Genomic DNA, 10,265 nt, shown 5'->3' with positions numbered 1-10,265 from the left:
AATTTTTAAGCAAATTACTAACAAAATTTTCTCATGTACAAAATAAATAATATGTACTACAGTAATTTAACACCCAAAATTTACAAGTTTCATGAGATTATTAATGGAATCAAGTAGAAGCACTGTATACCACCCTTTCTTGTTATAGACTCTCATAAAATTGACAACTAGTAAAATCCATGTGTTTGTATGCATGTGTGTCTGGGGGGGGCTACCAGTAAAGTCACAGAATTCAGGAATACATTGCATCTACAGGCCTATGGTAAGTGAAAAGCTTTTACTCCTGATCGTTGCAGAAAGGATTCAGTAGACCATAAAAAGAGATACCAGGTTTTTCATATGGAAGAAAAAAATAGTACAGACTCCATCTCACACAGAGATTCATTCCTGGGGGTTGAGGGGTGAAAGACTTAAAAGCAAAAGTAACAAAACAAATAAGAAATGCTTTTACTTTAAAACTTGAGAGATGAAAGTTCCAAGACCTCAGAATAGGGAGAAATTCATTCAACAAGATGGGAAATCCATCCTGGGTGAGCTGCCTCAGTTTACTTTCTTTTTCTCTGTGGCCCAGGTGTTTTGATCAGTTCTTGAAAGGCTAGATTATCTCCTATTTGAATTACCCTCGAAAGATCTTCTAGGACCATCACAGCCCTTTTAAGTACCAGGGTGATTGTGAGGATCCTTGCAAAGCAAAGGACACACCTGGATTAATTCCATTTTCTCCCATTATTTACCATATCCACACCGAATGGAAGGCAACCATTTTAGTGACTTCTTATCAAATTAGAGCCAAGAATTCTGTTTTGCTTATCATGGAACTCATAGCTCTTTTTCTACAATTGTATGCCATTAGTTCAAAGAATTTTTAGTTAGATTTCCAGTTCTGTTAGAAATACAAATGCTCTTGGTGACCAACTTTATCCTCCTCCTCTTAAATTTAGTTCTTCCTGCTATTAACTGAGTTAAAGTCTGTTAACTGTTAGTTACTATTTGAGATGGAGCTTGAGACCTGCAACCCTAAATTTAGCAACCTACTCAATAGGCCAATTAAAGAAATAGGTGATCATTTAATATGACCACATTGAGAAAAGGATCAAAGAAGCCTAGTGACACTTTCCCATGTCCATGTTTAAGACTCCAAAATGAAGTTTAGATATTATACATGACTTATCAGCCCTATTCAAGGTATGATCTTTCTTATCTTCACAGGCTGGGCCCTAGGCTTTGCTGCTTGGTGTCATAACAAACTAAAGGGAAGGAAACATGAGTCTCTGTAGAATATCTTGGTTTCTGCTAGCTTTGTTGCAGTATGTCAGAGTGGAAATCCCCTCATGTCCCACTTGAATAAACTTCCTGGCTTTGTGCATTTTGTCCACCCTGGGTATCAGCAAAGACCTTTATGCTTGACACCTTCCTTCAGAAAACTTCAAATAGGATAAGTGGTTTCATGGCAGAAACAGAAGTGCCCAAGTGTTTGGAGCTGGCAATTCTTTAGATTTTGATGACAGAAACTAAATGGTGGCTTTTGTCACTAGGTGCAGTATAATGCCCTATGCAGAAATCAAAGCAAGGCAGTGGCAATGATTTTGGATATCAGAGAGAATCAGTGGGTGGCAGAAAGAAACTATTTTTTCTTTAAAGAGTATACAGTGAGACCCTATTGGCCTTTCCAAGCATGTATCCCTGTAATATGCGACCTCGGTGTTTTTATGAATCGTTAAGACTGGCCAGCTTGCCATAACTGTGGCAAGTTGAGAGCAACATGGAAGACATACACTTGGGCTGCTCTTAACTCCAATTACCCAGCCCTCATGGCCATACTTTCTTGACTTCTAACCCATGGTATCTTCCTTCTCATCTTATGGTCTGCTCTGACCCTAAGCCTGGGAAACCCAAGCCCCACCTACCTCAATTCTGCCTAGCTATAGGCTTTAGGCATCTTTATTCACCAATCAAAAATAACTTGGGGCAAGGTTACATAGGGTCACGGGTGTACCTGCACACTATCTAGTGTCTGGGGTAAGTAGACCTTCCATTACAATATATAGCAACAGAACAAACCACAACATTCAATGGTTCAATGGAATCTAGGTTTCCATCTTCCCTATCCACAGCAGTGTGCACTACTGGGAGAGACACTGAAGGTTCTGCAAATGTTAATACAGTTTTAGTAATTAATTCCATAAAGACAAGTTGAAGACTAGGCTGGTTTTCACTCACAGATCTTGCATTGATAGTCTGCAAAGAAACAGTGTGAAGGCAGAAGTCTGAGAATTAGTACAGCTCCTGTCCTTTCTCTGCCATCTTCACACTAACAGGAATTTTAAGAGAAAAATGAAAGGAACAAAAAAAGATAAAGAAGGGGGAGAGAGGCGGAGGGCAGAAGGGAGGGAAACTCTTACCATAATGAACACTGGAAAATCTTTTTGGATCTGAGAATTCCTGATGCTCCAGCCCTGAGTCTTAGGAAAAGTATCCACTTTATTATTGTCTTATTATTTCATATATCCAAACTCTAACAGGACTAGGGGGACAAAAATTACCAAAGACAAAACAAGAGATGATAGACCAGAGCCTGAGATTCATACACCAGCCTAAAATCTATGTTTTCCAGGCAAGGGGACTAAATAACCAGGAAGTGATTAGTTCTCTCCTCCCCTCATGGATGATGGTATATATATGTATTTTTTTTTTTATTCTTGGAAGTACTTTTTTCTTTTTCTTTTTTTTTTTGGGGGGGGGGGGGGGCTGGGACTTGAACAATATAAGAAGCAACAGAAACTAATATGCCAAGAGGCAATGAATCTTAACTGCCAAGATTACAAACTGAACCTTGGTAGAACATGTGTACTCAAGAAAAGTTTTAGTGTCTAAAATATTGTTTTTATTTAGCAGTAATACCTCATATCCTAATTACTTTTCTATTGTTGTAATAAAACACTCAACCAAGGTACCTTATAAAAGAAAATGTTTAATTTGCTTTACACTTTTGGAGGGTTGGAGTCCATGATGATAGGGCAAAGCCATGGTTATAGGAATGGCTAAAAACTGATATCTTTATTGGTAAGTAGGAAGCAAATAGAAAGGGAGGGACTGAAGATCAAACCCCTAATCCTTCCCAAACAGTTTTATCAGATGGGGACAAAGTATGGAGAAAATTCTCATTTAAACCACCATACCCGGTGATTGCTAGGAATAGAAAGAAAAAGGAATGGGACAAATAGAGCAAAACACTGGGGCAGTCTCTCAAACCTTGGGCAAACCTCACTTTGTGCATTAAGTTGGAAACAACCCAAGTATTGTAGTCAAGGAGTATTAAGTCTAGCTGTCTCATGTTATCATTTAATCTAGTATGAAACTTCCTTATAGATCATCACAGTGAAATATGCATAGCCCAGAGAAGAGTTAAGTAACATGTGAGTAGCAAGTATCTTCCCCCAGTTTCTACAGTGGAGACCAATACAGTTATAAAATCAATTAGCCATAGACTAAAAATATCAAATGGAAAAACCTCAGAAATAACTTGTTTTATGTAGCACACAGTTCCAAGTAGCATGCCATAACCTCAGGCTATGTCATGCCTCATGGTCTTGCACTAAGACTTTCTTTTGTCTAGGGTATCCATACAGATTCTGTGTCTCTACTAGTTGTTTAGTAGTTGGCTCAATCATCAGACATATTTGTGTTTATACCTGTATTGATGTGTCTCTTGATTTACTTTACTATGTCGACAAAGCCTGAGAGCAGTGACTATTTTGGGAAAGACTTCAATCCATGATACATAGGATGTAGCTTAATTGGCAGAGTGCTTGCCTAACATACAAAAATCTCTGGATTCAGTTCCTAGTTCCACATTTTAAAAAATGGTGGTGGTGCATTTGTATATACTAGCACTGGGGAGGTAGAGAGAAAAGAATCAGAAGTTTAAGGCCATCCTTTGCTATACAGGAAGTTCAAGGCAATACTGTGCTACAAGAGATCCTATATCAAAAAACAATTTTAAGATATAAATACAAATTAAATGCCATGTTACAATGTAACAAAACATATAAGCAAAGATAGAATTTGTTTTGTCCATGTTTTTTTTTTGGGGGGTATCCTTGGAACATAATGAGGGCACGTTCTCCAGAGAACAAGAGCCAATAGATATGTCTTTACCTGTATCTACCTGAGCTGTTTCTTACAGAAAATTAGCCTCTGGCATTTTAGAATCCCTAAAGAGCCAGAGTCTGTAGTCCATAGGCCAAAAAGCCAGGAAAACTGGTAAGGTAAATCAGCCTACATTTCATAGCTTGGTACCAGGGAGAATGATTGTGAAACCCTTAGCCTGCAAGCCGGAGCAGAAGTGAGTAGGAGTCCAAGCACTCAGGAAAAGAGGCAAATTCTTCGTGCTTCTACCTTTTGTTCTATCCATGTTCTCAGTGGATTAGAGGATGTTCATAATATAGGAAAGACTATCCACTGATGTAGTCTATTGACTCAGATAGTGGAGTCTGGAAATAATCACATACCTACAACCAAAGTTTAACTAAATATTTGGACACCCTGCGACCCATAGAGTTGTCAGATGAAATCAACTATCAAATTTCTTTTAACATTTTTTATCTCATCCATTATCTGCAGCTAAAACATTTCCTTTCAATATATTGATAAAGGCTTAAATATTTTATGAGTCAAAATGAAATAGGGGAAAATCTAAATCCAGGTCTTCTTTGGTTAAGGACTCAGTCTTCTAATTATTAATGCTCTTTGCTCTGTGCCCACTGCCCCCCATTCTGTAAGTGAGAAGCTACTTTTTTTTGTTGTTGTTGTTGTTGCTAGACTACAAAATAATGGGTTTTGTTGTGATATTTTCAGAATATACGTATCATTATACTTTGTTCATATCCTCTACCATTAACCTCTTTTATCCTTCATCTCTACTAATCCCTGTCAACTCCCAGTCTTGTTTCTCATTCTTTCTTCCTCCATAAAGACTCAGTACTCATTAAGCCTTCATACTAGATAACCTCTTCCCTGAAGTATAAACTGGATTCATTTGTGACTCCACACAGGTGGGATGACTTTGTATAAGTCCTTGAAAGACTCAGAACAAAAGGGAAGATAGAATGAGATTAGTTTACGAGCATTATGAGGGCTGAGAATGACAATAAGTTACATGCAGGCTAGTCATCATGGGATGCCAGTGGCATGGCTCAGGTCAAGTTGGATGTTTTCTGTACCAAATAAGCAGTTAGTGTAACTCCCAGTCCAAGAGCAGTGGTCTATGAACATACTTTTCTTTGTATAAGTCCCAGAGCCTCAAGGTCATGGAGCCCAGAATTCTGTTGACGAGAAAGACAAGAAAATTATATCAAAACCAAGAGATGGGAGGCTGCCTAGGCCCAGAGATAACTGGGTGGTCTCATGTACAATAAGAGCAAGTCTTAATTACTCAATCTGTCAACTCATGTGCCACTCTGCTCTAGAAACAGACACACCAAAATCAAACACGACCATATCTCTGAGTAGTAATCCTTCATATGACCACATTATCATCTATACTTCATCATCTTCGTGTTTATCACTGCAGTACTTCTGACCTGGACTACAGATCTGCAAGGGAGTTGAAGTTTGTCCCAGTTTCAGATGAGGAGCTGCCTCGATGATCACACAATAACTGTCATAGTCTGAGTTATTCTGTTTCTGTTTATGACAGAAAGGTGGGTAGAGTGGGAAGATATCACCAGTTTATCTTAACCTTGAGATCAAATGCTTTCACACCTAAGATTATAGAGGATGTTGGATCTATTCACACCCAAAGCTACAAGAGTATCCAGGAAATCATCATCTGAGATCATCGAAGATTACCTTAAACCTTCAATGACTCATGATCTTTTCACAGTGTTTGTAACGATGTGTTCTATAAGAAATACTGAATGGTATAGAAAGGGAGGCACACTGTGATGCATCCCTCTGCCAGGAATACTCACAGGAAATTCACAGAAGTGGTGTATCTGGACTAATGCTTGAAAGATAATAGACAGATACATACTAAAGAAGAAAAAAGGTCATTATAAGGAGAGGCAGATCTTTGAAAAGTCACCAGGTTGTGGAAAATAAGGTGAAGAGACACCAAGAATTCTGGTTTATTGAAGACCAGGTGAGAAATGTAAGTTGGAGCCAATGACATCAAGCTTAACTGCTGGTAACTGCCTGTTACTTTGTGAATCACGTGGAGTCCTGGAAGTCTTCCTTCAGACACCCCTTTCCAATGTTCCATGTCTTTGTATCTTGGAGCACATGTTTCACCTGCTATATGCATTCAGCCTCTGATTTCTCAGTTCTTGTACACCATGATTGACTTTTATAAGTCCTCCTTGGTTTAAGTACCTCGGAGCAACAGTCTGGGCTAGATTCTTCCCACAGACTTGCTTTTGCACTGATAACTTGTTCTGTGACCTGGATGGTGATAGAACGCTCATGTATCCTTTGCTCACCTTGACTTCTCCCTTCCCACATGCTGTTTAAGTTTCTTGAACAATAGTCACTTTCAACCTGTTTTTCCTTGCTCACTAGAGTTCAATTACAAGTCAGCACATACCCTCAGCCTCTATACAAGTCTCAGATCCTTTAACCTCCATGCTGCCAGCTTCAGCAGCCTGACAACTGCCTTCTTCCACTTTGATGAATGCTAGTAGAAGCTCATCTAGAAGTCTTCAGTTACCTGCAAGCTCAGGTGTGTCCCAGGGTTAGGAAAGTTTCACTTCTAATCCCCTCATCTCTAATTTCCAGAAAGATAAGTTTTTCTGCCTGCTTGAATTCCAATCTTCCTGCCTTATCCTAATTTCTGATCAAATAGGGAAGAAAAATTATCTAAACTTTTCTTACCTGAATGGAGTATACAATAGTTACTTTTCTTATTGGTGTGACAAAAATATCTTACAAGCAACATAAGAAAGGGGGGATTTACTTTGCCTCACACTTCAAGGATATAGTACATTATGGCAAAACACACTACAGCTGGAGTGTAAGGTGTTTGGTCACATATCTGCAGTCAGAAAGCAGAGATAGATCAATGCTGATGATCAGCTCACTGTATTCATTTTATTTGATCCTAGACTCCAACCCATGGAGTGATGCTGCCCACAACTAGGGTGAATCTTTCACTTCAGCCAATTTTCACTGACATGCTCAGAGACTTGTTTCCTATATGATTATTAATTCTGACAAATTGACAGTATTAACCCTCACAGGTCATACTTAGAATGGCAGGTGTCTTGCAGAAATATGATAGAACAAATGAGTTGTGATAAATGAAGTGTTTGAAGCAGTGTTTGGCACACAGCAAGTAGTGAGTCATGTGAATAACAAACTACTACAAACGTCATTGATATTAAAACAGTGTTAATGTGCCTTAGAAATGGGAATGAGTTATGGCAAGTTCTCATCACAGTCCTTGCAGATTCAACTCTGTTCACCAGCTTCACATAAAAATTTATTTGCAGACAAATTCTTTAATGTCATTATCGCTACCTCGATGCCAGCAGGGATGATGATTCTGTCCATCAAGAGACCCAGAAATAACATTCCTCACTAGTCAGAGAGCCATGATTAAAAACAGTAGCAGCAGGAACCCTGATTCACTATGTCAGAGTTATGAATGTTGATTAGTAGAGGAGCAGTGATCCAGGAAATATAAGCTGGCCCATACACCTCCAGCCCTGCTGTATGACATATCACAGCTTGCTATACTACTATGGACCCTAGTTTCTTGGTAATGTGGCTTGTACTGGGGAAGGTGGGATTCATCAAAACATTTGTTTATAAGTTGGAATGGATGGTGTTGGCTATTGGTTCTAATGCTTTGAATTAATCCAGCCCCAGGAAATTGGGAATCTGAGTGTTCAAACCCTGAAGGGCCTTGTACATTTTTGGTTTTTAATTGGTAAATAGAGAAACAACAGCCAATAGCTGGCATGGAGACTGAGCGGGGGACCTTTGAATTTGTGTGGGCTAGGAACTAGAAAGAAGGAGAGTGAGAATCACCATGATTAGGAGTAAGATGGATCAGACTTAGAGCTGCAGAAGGAACATTTACCAAAATGTAGGTGAGAAGGAATGCGACACCCAGAAGGTCTTCACAGAAGCATCCTGGGCAGCAAAGACTATAAAGCCACCCAGAAGGAACCAGGGCAACAAAGATAAAATATAGAATTAGAAGGTTTTAAGCCATATTTACAGGAAAGAAATGTGTGCTAGCAGCAGAAAGGAGTAGAACTGCCCAACCTTTCTTTGAGCCAGTCAAAGCATACCAAAAACTAATTAGTGTCCGTGTGTGTGTGTGTGTGTGTGTGTGTGTGTGTGTGTGTGTTCACAAATCTAGAGAGCTCCTGGGTGAGTGCAGTGACCACAGGCAACCCACTGGGAGCCAAACAGATTAGCCTAATTACTTCTACAGGATAGTTATCTTTCGCTCACATGAGTAATAGACAGGTTATAAAATTGTATATACTCTGAATTCATAGCCCCTCAGCCAGTGCTTGACACAGAATCACAGTGGGTTTTGATATCTGTTGAATGAATGAATGGTATAATCATAAGAAAAATGTTTTTAAGGAAAACACACCTTGTTTGTTTGTTTGTTTGTTTGTTTGTTTGTTTAATTGATTGTATTTTATCACTGGCTAGCTTATGGACCTTGGGCAATTCTCAGTCTCAGCCTTACTGTCTGCAAAAGGCATTGGATCATCCCATGAACTTCTTTGTAGGCTGACTCGTCCTTATCCTTCAATTAAGGAAATGGAGGTTCCAGGAAAAGAGTGGAGTTGATGGCAGCAGCTGGTGCAGTCCAGTGCAGACCATAGCCAGCTGAGGGCCACAGTACTTGTAGCTGTTTGTACTGTGCTGTTTCGGGTTAGAGGTGGAAGTTGGGAAATGTAGCTTAAATTAGACACACTTCCTATTATACAACAAGGGCATGAAAGTGGGGGGGGGGGTGCGGAACCTTTGTACAGTTATAGCCAGAGTCAAAGGAATTTGCCAATCTACACCTTCAAAAGAGAAGACAGAAGGAGCCAGGCCACCTTGACTCATCTCCAGCTGGCAGACTCTGTGCCCTACTACAAACTCTCTCCAGTCAGATTTCAGCATGCAGAGGAAACAAGAAACTGACTGAGCTGCAATGCTGTCCAGGACAATTGGGTAGTTTACAATTAGTCCATAGTCATTTGTCGTCATTCTGGAGGCTTCCAGGGTCCAGATGGGGAAGCTTAATTATCTTATAAGGGCTCACTTCCCGGTTCATTGATAGCACTTTATGAATGTGTCTAAAGGTAGTGGAAGAGTCCAGGCTGCCTTTGGGTCCTCTTGGATAAAGGCTTGATCCCTTCTATAACCTAAGCACCCCTGCCAGTTGAATCTTTACACACACTGATAGCCCTAAAACCCAGTTGGTCATTTGCTGTCTCTTAGGAGTCTGAGTTCGAAATGTGCACTTTCCGGGACTAGGAGGTCAGCTCCACTGGATTTCTTCCATGTTCCAACCCATGCTGAAGCATGGCCTTCCCCACATGATTTACTTTTGGTCATCTCCCACAGGAACAATGTTCATTTCCCCCTAACCATAGACACAGGTATCTTCCTGTGTCTGTCGTCTCTGGACAGAGAAGTAGGGTCCATGGGGCTTATTATATACTTGTACTGAGTATTTCAGAGCTATCTCTGTTCCATGTTCTTCCTTCTACTCTGCCTTCTGATTACATATTGGCAGATTATGAATGTGCTATGGGCAGTTCACAGGGTGGCATGCTTCAGGGCAACTTTGAATGTGGCAGACTTCAGATGCTAAGGGAACCCACATTTTTGTAAGAGCTTACCCAGTACCAGGTTTGCACATACTAACATGTTTACATTCCATGGCAGTTCTATGAGACTGTCACTTAGCCCTGGCACTGATTATTTAAACATAGTATTTAATCTTTAAAGTTGTAACAAGGCAAAAACTATAGAATTGGCCCTGAAATAAAACATAAATCAGACATGGCAGGGGATGGTTAGTACTGTGGTGATTAAGAGCAGAAAGAAGAGGTGAAGGGAATGTCTGTCCTTTCCCGGGTCCCACGTGTCCTTCTGGACTGTCTGCATCACCAAATAAGTTTCTGGTCTGCAGGTCTTAGCATCTGTATTGAAGAGCTGGAGGTTCCCAGAGATAAAAGTCTAGTATAGCACATGCAGGAACTATGGTTGCTCCTGTGACACAGAGAATCGGGGAACTTCTTCAGGAT

The 10,265-nt window shown here is 40.0% G+C and overlaps 1 protein-coding gene across 1 annotated transcript in view; it reads left to right on the top strand.

The window, feature by feature from the left end:
• LARGE1 (LARGE xylosyl- and glucuronyltransferase 1) overlaps positions 1-10,265 on the top strand; it is a 405,800-nt gene that overhangs the window by 343,107 nt on the left and 52,428 nt on the right. The gene's annotated exons all lie outside the window — the stretch shown is intronic.

Source organism: Micromys minutus, assembly GCF_963924665.1.
Source record: "Micromys minutus genome assembly, chromosome: 24".
Lineage (NCBI taxonomy): Eukaryota > Metazoa > Chordata > Mammalia > Rodentia > Muridae > Micromys > Micromys minutus.
This window is presented reverse-complemented; position numbering and strand designations above follow the sequence as displayed.